This window comes from Natator depressus, chromosome 6 (assembly GCF_965152275.1).
Source record: "Natator depressus isolate rNatDep1 chromosome 6, rNatDep2.hap1, whole genome shotgun sequence".
In the NCBI taxonomy this organism is placed as follows: Eukaryota; Metazoa; Chordata; order Testudines; family Cheloniidae; genus Natator; species Natator depressus.
In genome coordinates this window covers 96798063-96812657 of record NC_134239.1, presented here as the reverse complement: position 1 = coordinate 96812657, position 14595 = coordinate 96798063, and the positions used below count along the sequence as shown (strand labels likewise).

General features: G+C 41.3%; 1 long non-coding RNA gene across 1 annotated transcript in view; it reads left to right on the top strand.

Moving 5' to 3' along the window:
• Positions 1-14595, top strand: part of LOC141989414 (uncharacterized) — a 104027-nt gene that overhangs the window by 9981 nt on the left and 79451 nt on the right. Inside the window, exon 2 of the long non-coding RNA XR_012639980.1 lies at positions 4254-4348. This is a non-coding gene — a long non-coding RNA (uncharacterized LOC141989414). The remainder of the gene's footprint in view (positions 1-4253; positions 4349-14595) is intronic.

Genomic DNA, 14595 nt, shown 5'->3' with positions numbered 1-14595 from the left:
CCCGAAGTCCGAAGGTGCAAACAATTCGATGTTTATTGGGGTGAACTTCCAGCAAGCTTAAATACAAGTTCCTTTTTCCTTATTTTCGAATCCCAACTTACTTCCTGTTTGCCCCTAATTTATATAGTAATATTCTTAGCTATACCTTAACCAATCATTCTACTGAAATTTAACTAACCAATCCTAACATATTGTAACATGATTAGCTAACCAATTATATCCCACCACCTTAATTAGTTTACACCCAGGAAAATTAATTATACAGCAGACAGAAACAATCACAGAACCAGACAGAGATTATACAGACAAACAATAGCAAAGTTGGAACTCTAATGACAAAACAATACAGAAGTGAGGATTTCACATCCCAGCTATTGATAAGTGAGTTCTTGCCAGACAGGATGCTATCAAACTAAGTTTCCTTTTACATTTTCTAGGCACTTCCCTTTCTCTGGAGGTGATAGGAATTATCAGGACAGGATTGTATTCAGGACCGGATTGTATTCCTAACAGCCCAATAGCACCTTCTTTCAATGTGACTAGTTTGGAATGTGAGGATGTGACTGTTCGCTTCCTGGCTTATGGCTGCCTCTGCTGCTTAGCCAAAGGCCTTAGCCTAAGAACAGGGCCTCAAACAGTCACAGTAAGAGAGGGCCCTTACACCAGCAGACAGTGATTTTGATTCTTTCTTTTATACCTCTAGAACTAGCCAAGTGATAAGAATACCCCTAAATTCTTAAAGTACAGGCTTTTGCAGGCAGGCCTGAATATCTATATCCTAACACCGGGATATCAAATTTAGTGTTAAAATCACGGATGTGAGTATGTGTTTTTCTAAATGCCGTATATTTCTGGACGTGCAAGTTCCCTTGTTCATGGGAAAAACACATCTGCAGTTGGAAAGATTAAAAGAACAAAGAGCCAGTGGAGAAGCCCTTGCCAACATTAAGAGTATTAGGGCAGCACAGGAGAGAGTCAGCAAATCTGGAAAAACACTTTGGAGGGATGGAAAGATTAGTGTAGTATCCGAATAGGTCAGGAGGAGCAGTTCCAGAAATAACTTATGTCTGCCACCTGTAGGAAGGGCTGGATTAAGCATTAGGCTCAATAGCTTTGTGTCTAGATCCCTCAGGCTGAGGATTTTTTGATGTGTGATCATGTAAGTGTGTGAGTCCACAACTGAGACAAAAAGCCAAATGATCCCACTGTCCTGACCCAGGGGAGGAAGGGGAAGGAGTCCCCACTGTCCCTTCCTACACAGTGGAGGTGTCTCAGCTGAGGTGATAACTTTGGGGGATGGCCCGCCACCTGCTCCTGATCTTCCTGTGGGCCAAGGCTGGGAAGAAGGGGTATCCCAGCTCATTGTCCTTGGTCCTGTGGCAGGCTTGCTTTTCCCTTCTTCCCAGCCTGATGTTCCTTGTCTTTGGGAAAGCCAGGGAAGCTAGTGGCTTTCACCAGTCATCAGGGCCTCCTTTTTTCTGAGCTGTCACTGCAGCCCAAACAGTGGGCCTGAGATGAAGAAGGGCTCAGTCTTCAGTGGCTGCTCCTGGACCCTGGTCCACTACAACTTCTCATCTTTAAGGGTGTCCCAGGGTGGTAGACAGCTCTGACCCATCATAGTTCTAGCTCTTTGGGTGACACAAGAACTGTTGCCCTTTGAAATGGCTGGGGTCCAGGATGGAGGATGGGAGCCTCCAGGGATGGAGACACTGCTCCAAATCCAAGCACTCTGTGTGGAGTGGGACCTTCATCACTCCCTCCCATTTGAGCAGACAGTTCAGTTGGGGGACCTCTCACCTTTTACCATCAGAGAAATCTGATGAAGAGTGAATAATAAACATGCTCTCATTTGGGGTACCGATGTCTTTGTTCCTGTGTGGATATACATATCCATATGAAGAAGAGCCACTCTTTGTGTGAGCAAAAGATTCTTTTGTTTACTTTTTTGTAAACACAGAATTTAAACAAAAGCTCTTTTGCAGTGCTCAGCCAGCTCTAGATGCAACTCAGGACTTGCTTAACTAAGAAAGTTTTACAATACTTTTAAGGCAACCTTTTTTAAAAAAACTAAATTGGCTTAACTGAAAACTGGTAAGGCCTGATTCTGATCTCATTCAAACAAGGTTTATGCAATTTCACTGGAGTTATTCCTGATTTAAATTAGTGTATGTGAAAGCAGAATCAGGGCCATAGTGCATGTGTGTTCCACTAGGGGGAAAAATAGTTCTAAAACATGTCAGAAGACATCTCAATTTTTTGTAAAAGAGAAATGTGGACAAATATCCAACCCTGTCTAGAGTTTCCCTTCCGTACTGTGTCTAAAAAAAAGTGTAAACAAATCCACAGCATTTTACCCTGAACTGCTAGGTGCCTCCAATCAAACAAAAATCTAAGCTAATATTTGCAATTTTAATAGAAACATAAAAGCAAGTGTATGATATTGTATAATAGGAAAATCCCTGTGGCTTTTTAATCTGAGCTTCCTGGGAGAGGTTTATAAAGGTTTATTATGTTTAATGGACATTTGAGTAATAAGGTTGTTTTAATGGTAGTTTTAGCAGCTGCTGAAAGAGCTGTGGGAGGTGTGCAATGAAAGTGTTGTGTGCAGCAACTCTTGTCAATCCTGACCATTCCCCTAGTCAGTTTAAGAAAGGAAGTTTTTGTTCCTGGCTCTGAGGAGGGGGGAGCCAGACATACTGGTACCCCTGAGAAAGGAGACTGCAAGTAGCTGGAGATTTGTGCACCAGATACCGGGGTATCGAGTATCAGATATATAGATGAGGTTCTTTAGTTTCAAGGAAGCACCACATAAATAAATGGAAAGCAAAGGGGAGAGCACCCTATTGTATGTTCAGAGATTCTAATATTATTACCGGTGACCTGTGGTGAGCACAGGAAACCCAAAGCACTGTCTAGCCCAGATGGAGACGAAATATTAAATTCTTCGCATTAAGATCGTGGTGTGGAACACATTAAGTCCTTGAGGAAACAGTCCTAAGTGCATTCATTGTAACAGAGACTGTAAACCTTAATGTTTCATTCCTGGATTCTACTCCACCTCGGGTTTGATTTTTTGTTTTATTTTTTCTAAAAAGAAAGATAGAATCACAGTTAGGAGAACTTTGTCCCTGGTCAGCTGACCAGGAGTGGATTTGACGTGCTCAGGTCATTTAATATGCAATGACAATGACGCAACTTTTATTCCATGTATCTGGGGGAAAGTGGATACATTGCTTATATTGCTCCCTCTGTTGGATCATAGGGCACATGGACATCATATCTCAGAGGTGTACTTTTACAATGCAATGCATTTTTAATTCATTATTCTCAGAGCGATTTTTGTGCTACAGACAATAGTCACCATTTCTTTCCTTCTCTCTTACACACACACACACACACACACACACACACACAGAGTTAGGGAGCTAGGATCTCTACCAATGGAAATAACCAAGAACTCCTTTAGCTGGCAGTAGAAGTAGGCCCCTCATCAAACTCTCTTTGAATAGCCACGAGATGGAAATATTGCTCACACACTTGTAAACATAATGACAGCATATTACAGCACAATGCATGGCCAAGGGGATGAAGGCAGGTGTGGAGAGAATGCTGGAAGGGATAGTGACAAAGGGTCAGTAATAGTAAAAACTATCATAGGGAAATAGCTGACAGCTCATTTTGCTCTAGACAACATACAGAAGATATAGACTTTGTATAGAGATAGTCCAAGGTGGAACCCCAAATCCAAACACCATCACATTTTGGAAAACTGAGACATAAAATCTGTGATTCTCCAAAGTGAGTTCAACAAAAAAAAAAATCAAAATGACTGAAATCAAATGACTGTTGGGGTCAGGTGGCAAAGCTGATGTGGGAAGTGCTTTCAAAATCAAGCAACTCAAAGCTGAATTTTGTGGCTTGGACCCATCTCTAATTTGCTGCCATATTTTCAAAGGGATGCGGAATCAGTGAGGTGGAAGGAGACAGGTAAATAGCATGGTGATAGCAAATTTCAACAGAGGAGGAGGAATGTGATATTGAGAGAAGCCTGGGAGTGCTGGGAGCAGTGAAGTGTGGGGAAGTGTGTCAGGCATTAGAGCTGGAAAAATCATAATAGATATCCTCTCCATCTCTTTGCAAGTTCAGAATTGTTGCAATTCTATCATTGATGCCATTGGCAAGGAAAGTTCTGCCCTGTTCGTTCCAAATACATTCTTAACATTTCAGGTAGTTATTTACCCTTTATTTTGCAGATACTCTCTCCTTAGCTGCCGAGTGGGACAAGATCAAGTCTGTCAAGAAAGCAATGGCTTTCCCCAGTCCATGGAAAATCATGGAGAGCAAGAAGGTTTGTGTCTAGAATGACAGTGTATTTTATGCTGTTTTTCCACTGCTTGGTTTGGAACCACAATTTTGGTGACTTATCTGATACAGTGTATTTGCTCATCTTATATTTCTAAACAACAATGTGGTGATTATACATGACAAGAAAATCTAACACCTCAGGTGGGTATGGAGGTAATGCTATTGTTCCTTATTGGGAAATGTAGAAATGCATGTAATCCTGTCTCTCCACTGAGTGGTTGCTAGAATAGAGTTATCGAAGGCTACTCCCTTTTGCCAGTTTTATTGAATTAACAAAGATTTTTTTGTTAATTGAACATGCTTTAAAGTACTTTAAAGGGGACATTGCCAAATGCTTGTATATAATATTTATGTGTTTATACTTTGCATTGTTGGTAATAGACTTTTAGACACTTTCTGTCCTTCCCAATTTTGCCCTCTTTCATTAAGCAAATAGTGCTAAGTTTTCCTTCTGTTTTGTTCCTCCCGGAGCACAAGTTAACATGGCTCATTTAAATTTAATCGACTTCTTTGCTTACGCACCAGAGGTATTAGTGAGACTACTTGGAATTACTAATGATACTATTTACGATGAGCCAGACTGTGGCCCATCCAGTGAGCCTGCATAAGGAAGTAAGGTGTGAAAGGTCCCTCCTTACTCCCTTGTACCAAGCACTAAGCCTATATGTTTCACCACAAGGAGGAGAGCAGCCCCCATAGGGACTGCTCTGTTCACTCCTATTCAGGCTGGGTAAGGAATGGGCAGAAAGACTCTGCCATACTCATGCTCCTACAAAGCTGAGCTATGCACCAGGGAAGCTTGGAGGGAGGCGCTCAGGTTGCAGAAGGGAAAAGTTTGGACGGGGAATCAGAAATCTCCGAGCACATGAGCACGTGGCTAGAATACTAAACGCAGTTGTTGCAGGGACCTTGACATGAAAACCTCCTAAGCTTATCTTTACCAGCTTAGGTCAAAAAGTTCCCCAAGGTACAAAATATTCCACCCTTTGTCCTTGGATTGGCCGCTACCACCACCAAACAAATACTGGTTACTGGGGAAGAGCTGTTTGGAAATGTCTTTTCCCCCAAATACTTCCCAAAACCTTGCACCCCACTTCCTGGACAAGGTTTGGTAAAAAGCCTCACCAATTTGCCTAGGTGACTACAGACCCAGACCCTTGGATCTTAAGAACAATGAACAATCCTCCCAACACTTGCACCCCCGCCCCCTTTCCTGGGAAATGTTGGATAAAAAGCCTCACCAATTTGCATAGGTGACCACAGACCCAAACCCTTGGATCTGAGAACAATGAAAAAGCATTCAGTTTTCTTACAAGAAGACTTTTAATAGAAATAGGAGTAAATAGAAGTAAAGAAATCCCCTCTGTAAAATCAGGATAGTAGATACCTTACAGGGTAATTAGATTCAAAACATAGAGAACCCCTCTAGGCAAAACCTTAAGTTACAAAAAAGATACATAGACAGAAATAGTTATTCTATTCAGCACAATTCTTTTCTCAGCCATTTAAAGAAATCATAATCTAACACGTACCTAGCTAGATTACTTACTAAAAGTTCTAAGACTCCATTCCTGGTCTATCCCCGGCAAAGACAGAATATAGACAGACCACATATACCCTTTGTTTCTCTCCCTCCTCCCAGCTTTTGAAAGTAACTTGTCTCCTCATTGGTCATTTTGGTCAGGTGCCAGCGAGGTTACCTTTAGCTTCTTAACCCTTTACAGGTGAGAGGAGTTTTCCTCTGGCCAGGAGGGATTTTAAAGGGGTTTACCCTTCCCTTTATATTTATGACAACAGTTCTTTTAAAAAAGAGCCAGTTCAGTTTTGTTTTTTGAAATACAGAGTCCTCATGTTATTATCCAGCACACAATAAATGTAACAGTTTGCTGCTGGAGCAGTGCAGCTATGCCCATGGAGAAAGCTTCTGAACAAGCCACACCTGACTCCCCTCTGTATTGCAGTAGTGCCTAGTGTACCAGTCAGGACTGGGTTCCCATTGCAGTAGGTCCTGTGCAAACAGACAGTAGAACCTTCACTGAAGAGCTCACAGTCAAATTTAGGACAATGTGCAACAGTGAGAAAAGCCGTATGTTGTAACAAATCCATGCCAGCCCAGACTTTATTTTTGTCACTCATCTGCACATTATAGCTACTCTCAGCTTCCTGAAGCAGCTGGGATAGAATCCAGATCCTCCTGCTGCTAGACCACAGCCCCAACAACTTGAGCTAATATTGGAGAATCATTGTTAGCTGCTATCAGTATAGGACCTATGACACAAAGCCAAACAGTTCTGATTCCATTTAGCAGGGGGCAATAGAGCATACATTAATTTACTTATTCATGATGATATACTTGGGTTTACTGAATTTAACATAATTCTAATTTAAACACTAAACATATTGCTTACTCCAGAAGGGAGCTTGAGCTCAGAAATTATTAGGTAGCATTGGATTGTGGTAGAAGTTCCTGCCCATCATCTTTCCAGCACCAACCTACGGATGATCCAAGAGCATTTAAAGACAAATAAGTTGGAATCATTTTGTTCCACAACCTCAATTAATGCAAGCTGGAAATCAGCAGACGGTACATGAAAGGTTATGCCCCAGAGCATGTAAATTTTGACAGCCATGCCACTGGGATAATAAACAACAGTTAATGCTGCCTGATTTTATGAATGGCCCAAAACACTCCCTACTGCCTGTTTTTGCCATTCCACATACTTTTCTACTTAAAGCTCAAGTCAAAACTGACAGGGGGCTAATTAGATTCCCATATTACCTATTGAACTTTTACAGGGCAATCAAATTGTTAGTCTTCAAAAATATTTGAATAAAGATAATTCTTCTGCCAGATTCAACAAATGACAAAGTGCTCCAGTTTCAAACTGTAGTTCCTTGGTGAATGTGAACATTATGTGATGTAGGGAGGTGAGGGTGAGTCATGATTTAGATCGCCAAAGCTTTTAGTAGGAGATAACAAAACGGATCTCTGTCATTCTCTCTTTGCACGCACGCACACACGAGCATGTGGCAGAAACACCCTCTCTCTCTAATTTCTCTTGTTAGTTATGTCTGAGGAACCATTCTCCAAATCCCCTGGTCTCTGTGCAGTGTGAATTCTCATGCTCCAATCCAGCAGTGTCTATTATAACTGGCACCGCATTTTCCTAATGCGTTAGCACAAACCCTTAAATCCAATACACAAATATGGTGGCCTTGGGAGTGGTTTGTAGGTAGAATCACGAGGATCCAGCCTGGAGGCTTTTTACTCATGACACTTAATAAAATCTAGTGCTTTGGTTTGATATACTCCAGGAAGATGATGTAAAAATGCAGAAGAGAAGGAACTAAAGAAAGTAATTGGAGACCTTGTTTTGCCTTTTCTGGGGATCAGTTGCTGCTGGTTCTCAGGATGGCTGCAGAAAGTGCCAAGGAAGAATAGATTTCAGTTGCCATATATTACAATCACCATTCAAATATGCAGTGGGGGGATTCCCCTTAATGCTATTGAAATCTGAAAATTCTGCTGGCATTAACCTGGGACTTGGGGGACCTTGGTTCAATATCTTGCTCTATCACAGACTCCCTGTGCGATCTTGCACAAGTCACCAAAAGCTGAATGCTCCAAAGAAATTAGGCATTTGGATGCTCAGCATCACAAGCAGAGATAGGTGCCTCCTACAGCCTGGACTTGTGAGAGGGGCAGGGCTTAGCATACCCATCTCACCAGCATATCTGATTGGCCATCACTGTGACTCTCAAAGCTTGAGTTATTCACCTATGCTCCTATACAATAAATGGGGAGATACAACCGCCTTGGCCTGTGATTCACAAAAGACACCATGCTAGATGGCTAGGGAGCTGCCTAAGGTAGCCAATGGGAGATACCAAATGAGAGGGGTAGGTACTAAGCCCCGCCCCTCTCACAGAGAAGGCACCTAAGTCCAAGCTTAAAGGAGGTGCCTATTTCTGCTTGCGATTCTGAAGCTAGGAACCCTCTTTGGAGTTAGGACTGACGGGAGAAGGGATGTGAACTGGGATTTGCCACCTCTCAGGAGGATGCTCTAACCACCTGACTAAGGGATATTTTGATGTGAGCCTCCCTCAGTCACTCCAGTTGAAGCTGTTACTCTGGAGAAAGAAAGAAAGAGTGATTGGAACAGGGGGACTGTATACTGGATGTTCAACATACTGGGTATCCAACATGCTGGGTGAGTGTGCAAACCATCAGGCCATAGAGTCATTCCCATGCTTTGTGTGCTTTGTCACTCTCTGGCCCAAATGACTCTTTAAGTCTTGAACTGGGGGGTCTCCCACATTAGGTGAGTACCTAAACACTGGCCTAAAAGTTCTGAGGGAGTTATGGCTTCTCCTCTCCCCTGGCTTGTTTTGTATGGAGTTGGGTGGCCCCAAGTACGCCTACTGGATTGGGCCCTGTATGTAACTTAGGCAGCCAAACACCTATATTCCCTGGGTTCAGACGGGAGATAAATGCCCTGATGCCTACAGTGAAGCTGCAGCAAGTATGCCCAGAGGCAGAAACATAGGTGCCTGGATAACTTTACTGAAAAAACGTAGGCACCAAGTGAGTTTAGGCACTGACAGGGTTTGGCAGGGAGATCTGTGCACTGTAATAGAGCCAAAACTGGGTATTAGGTGCCTAAAAGACGGACTTAGTCTTTCTGCTCCTCAGTTCCCATGTGTAAAATGGGGATAATTGCATTTTCCTATCTCGGACTTTTTGAGGACAAATACATTAAAGATTGTGAGGTGCCCTATCCCCGCAACATGTGGGCCAGCAAAGGTGAGATGGTGCAGACGAAGATGTAATCTGGTCTTGGTATGGCACAGTGGCAGGTTGTTGTAGATTACTTCCCCTCTGGGGCAAGCCACATTACCCTCCCTGGAATGCTCCTGTGGCAGCATGGTTACATGCTGCCCGTTTAGCAGGGCAGATTGTTATGTTATAATCTAGACCTAAAATCCTCTACCAGGTGGGTTCATTTGGTCTTTCTTTAGATCAGCCCACTCTAATCAGTAGACATGTGCAGGCCCAAAGAATCTTGCTGAGCACATGCACGCATGAGAGCCTTAACGAAACGAGAAGGTAGGAATGAAGGCTAATTCAGAGACCTGTACATTTATGCAGAGTGAACTGATTTTTATTTAAAAGGAAAATGATTATGTTTAAACAATTACATATTTGTCTACTTAATAATGACCAGAGTTGAAGGGCTAAAGATGCCTTTGAAGTTCAATTGATAAATTGTCTCCAGATTCTGGAAAACAATCATAATACAGCTGGCTGGCTGTATATTTAAATTCAATTTGAGACAATCAGAAAATTGTAGCCATCTGCAGACTTCTGCATCTTGTTTTATTTGTGTGTGTGTGTGTGTGTGTGTGTGTGTACGCTAGCTAAGCTAAGAGCCTGAGAGATGAATGCCCTAATGCAGGTTTATGTGATATGAGAACAATTCAGACTCTGAACAGTTCAAACTTAAATGCTGATTCCTGGTATGTTACCCACACATTGCCAAGATATAAGATCTGTCCCCAGTGAAGGCTGATTATTATGCAATCCTTTCATTCATCTGCATGGAATATATTAGACTACCACAAAATTCATTGGTTAGAGTGTGTCAGGACGGTTTTGAGATATCTAAAAAAAAGAGGTTATGTTTCTATTTATATTATCAGGCCTTTTTTTCTTAAATGAAAACAGCATGCATCGAAAGCCTGCACTGTACTTCAAATCTGCTTCAGCTGGTACCAGCTAGTGTGGCTGCTGAGAACTGTGTAGCATTATACACATGGGCATTGTCATGGGTTTTTAAATCCATTTTGTGGTGAGGTCTTTCTCTTCCGAACAATGCAATCACTGTCTACTCCTTTACAATGAAATATATGGTCTGTTTTTCACCTTTCAGGACACATTTTTGTCTTCCTCCTTCAAGTGAAAATGTACCCCTTGGGTAAAATTGGAAAGCACGTCACATCAGGAATAATTTAAGGACTTTGGTCTCCAGTAGGCAAAGGCTGCCTTAGTATAGATGATCTGTGGGCCATGCCTGGGCTCTGAGACAAGTTTCACATAACAGGAAATGCAACAGTAAATTTTTATCATAAAATTAACTAGGTGGGGAGCATGGGGGAATAATATCTGCAGTCTTTTTCTAAAGAAACAATCTGCCTGTTCCTGCTGATGCCCCCTGGTGGTCACACACTGTGTAAAGGCAGTATAATTTTTCTTTGGATGCATTTATCCTGCAGCTGCTCTGTATCTAAGAAATTATTCAGAAAGATTCAGGCAGGGACAATCTTTACTGTGTAATGTAACAGTCTCCCAAAAGAACACCACCACAACTAAGAGGAGTTTCTCCATCTACCCACCTAAATATTCAGTTAGTGACCGCTTGTAAGACTATTTCCAATAGCTCCATTTGGTAACTTCTCATAATACTCCATTCTGCTTAACTATCACACCAGATTACTGAGATGAATCTTCAGTCTCAATCACAGCAATGGCTTTTATAACAACAACAGTACTTTACTCCAGCCTGCACTCAGACTTGCCAACCACCTTCTTCTCCCTAATAACAGTCCCTATTATGACTATCAGGAATTGATGATCTCATGCTAGAAGATCCCTTACATTGTCATTTGCCAAAAAGTGGAGCAAAGCCATCTTGCAAGTCAAGCATGTTTGCATTAGGGTCTCAGCGTACTCATCAAAGTGTCATGCTGTAGAAAAATCCTGAAGAATCCCAATCTTACCTTCTCCACCACCATATCCTAGCCAGAAAACAAAAATTCTCACACAAAAACATTACCAAATTCCTCAAAAATCACCCAAGACAAAACCCAACAGTGTGAAAAAGAAATACTTTTCAAAGTGATGTAACACCGAATGGATTTGTAACAACCCCTACCTCTCCTTCTCACCATGAGTAATCAGAAAGATTTCATTTGACAGCTTCAACATCACAGCACAAACCACTACTACTTGTACTACAAAAGTACTTGAGTTTGCTGGTAGCAATAGTAATCTGTTATCCTCAGCCAGACAAGAGTCTAGATGCAATATACATTGTGACAGCATGATGTATACTCTAACAGACGTGGGTTACACACTGCTGTTACTTTGGTGGATAGGATGGTCACTAAGAAAAGTATAGTGACTGGGTTAGTAGACAGTATGGTGACCAAGTCTCAAGGGAAGCCACAATATTCCCTCATATGGTATTTTCAAGGCAACAGCTGAAGCAATGGCTGCTTGAATAAATAAAATATCAATGGACAATTCCTAAATCCCCTTGTAGGGGAATTTAACCCTATTTCTGACCTGGAGCATCCTCCTTATAGCATACCCTCCATCTGTTTTCAATTATTACCTGAAAACTTAACTTCCCACCCCTACCCCTTCTTTATACATCTTAAGCATCCACTATGGGCCTGATCCAGCTCCCATTGAAGTCAATGGCATACCTCCCATGGAGTGACCTAAAACCAGGTGGGAAAATTCCCATGAGTAGAACGTTAAAATCAGTTGTTATTACCTATTTAGGAAGGATCATATGGGCAAAAGGGGAGGGGGAATAGCACTCTATGTAAAAAATGACATTGTCTATTTCCAAGCCACTCATAACTTGGAAGAAAATGGTCTTGAATGCTTATGGATCAATGTCCTAACGGAACAGAAGGTGGGGTATTAGTTGGTGTCTGCAGACCACTAAATCACACAAGGGAACAGGATGACCAGCTACTCATGCACTTATCTATAATGTATAGTACAAAATCTGTTTCATCATGGGGGACTTCAATTTGAGTAACATATGCTAGAGGCTTCATGCTGCCAGTACTAAAACATCCTTGGAATTTCTAAATATTAAAAATGAGAGTTTTCTAACTCAAAAAGTATTGACCCTCTCACAGCTCCACAGGATCAGTGCTATGCCCACACCTTTGGAATAGTCCCTTGGAGGAACCCCTTTGATATGCCAGGCTCCCAATGGGTTTCACTCATCCCTCAGGGTAGGCCATACTTCCTCACTGCCTCTTGAGACTGAACCTCTGGGCTTCAGCACCTGTGTTTCACACTGTGAGCTCTGTTCAGTGAGTCCAACTCAGACAGACTCCTGGGAGAGACTTGTAGGCTCTCTAGGGATTACGGCACCTTACCCAGTATTTTCAGTAATACTCAAGCAGCATTTCAGAACCATTGGGTTTATTGATCAAATGGAACACAGTATAGGAAATCCTTCGGTTAGCACAGAGAAATGAAGGTTAAGTCAGCCAAGAGCCCCAACCAAGCTGAACTGACCTCTATTTTCAGGCTCTGTGTGTCTCTCTGTCTGACTTCTTGTCATTTCCCAGGTGAGAGAGCTCCCAGCTTTCTCCAGAAGTCAACACACTTTCAAGCCCTTTATTCTTGAGCTGAGGTCTCTGTTCAGCTTCCTGCTGAGAATGTTGTTCATTGGAGCTTGCATTGTCTCTCTAGACCCCTTGTTGATCTGGGTCAGTTTCAGTCAGTTCCTTAATGACGCTACTCATTCTACCCAGATAGGGTGGTGACACACATACACCCCTATGTCTTCTAGCCTTCCCTGGCAGCCAACTTAGTCCTTTCCCCCGCTCCCCCATGATTGCGTAGCCATGCAGCATATAGAGGAAACTGAGACACACAGAGGATTCATTAAAAAAAAAATTACAAGAATTCCCCCTTTGTCACATATCCAGCAAGGAGGAAGTCTATATTATACTTTGTCTTGACAGATAAAGAGGAACTGATCACAGAACTGAAAATTAGTAGTAACTGAGGTACAAGTGATCATGACTTGATCACATGTATAATGTGCAAACAGAATAAAGTCCAGAGAAGTGATAGGTACTCACAGGCACACAGTTGGTGCTTTCAAAGGGCCAATTTCACAAAGCAGAAAACAATATTGAGACAAATCAGGTGGAAGGAAGAATGTAATCAAAAATGGGAATGATAATTAGGAATTGTTTAAGATCATTTTTCTAGATGTCCAAAAAGTCACAATTCCACAATCGAGGAAGAATGCCATTCTGGTTAAAGAAATGACCTAGTTTGGAATAGAAGTGAAGGAAATTATAAAATGATGATAATAATAATAATAATTAATATGTAACAAAGGGAAGAAAGGGGAAGTTGATAGTAATGAATATAAATCAGAAGTTAGATATTGTGTAAAATTGAAAAGGGAAACAAAAGGACATAAAGAGAACTCTATGGCAAGCAGAGAAAAGGATAGAAAGAAGGAGTTTTTAAAATTAAATAAGGAATACAATGAATCCCAACAATGATATGGGTCCATTACTAGATGGATATGATAGAATTATCAATAATAATGCAGAAAAGACAGAAGTGTTCAGTAAATATTTCTGTACTCTATTTGGAAAAAAAAACAGATAATGTAGACATGTTATATGATAACACTCTTTCCATCCCACAAGTATGTCAGGGGGGTGTTAATAGTAGTTGCTAAAATTAGAGATTTTTAAATCAACAGGTCCAGATAACTTGCATTCAAGAGTTTTAAAAGAGCTGGATGAGGAGCTCTCTGGACCATTACAGTTGATTTTTAATAAGTCTTTGAATACTGTGGAAGTTCCAAAAGACTGGAAGAAAGCTAATATTCTGCCAATATTTAAAAAAGACAAGTGGGATGAACTGTGTAATTATAGGCCTGTCAGTCTGACATTGATCTCAGGCAAAATAATGGAATGGTTAATATGGGACTCAATTAATAAAGAATTAAAGCAGGGTAATATTACTAATGCCAATCAATATGGGGTTATGTAAAACAGATCCTGTCAAACTAACTTGATATCTTTTTTGGATGAGGTTACGAGTTTGGTTGATAAAGGGAATAGTGTTGACATAAGATGCTTAGACTTCTTTAAGACATTTGACTTGGTACCCCATGACATTTTGATTAAAAAAACCTAGAAAGGTATAATTTACTTGGCAGACATTAAATGGATTAAAAACTAGACAACTGATAAGTCTCAAAATTTAATTGCAAATGGGGACTCATCACTGAATGATCCATTCTTCGCCCTAAACTATTAAACATTTTATTAATGACATGGAAGGTGACTTTGTCAGTGATGATGTGTTTTCAAATGACACACATACTGGGGGAATGGCAAATAATGAAAGGGACAGTTCACTAATGCAGAGCGATCTGGACCACTTGGTAA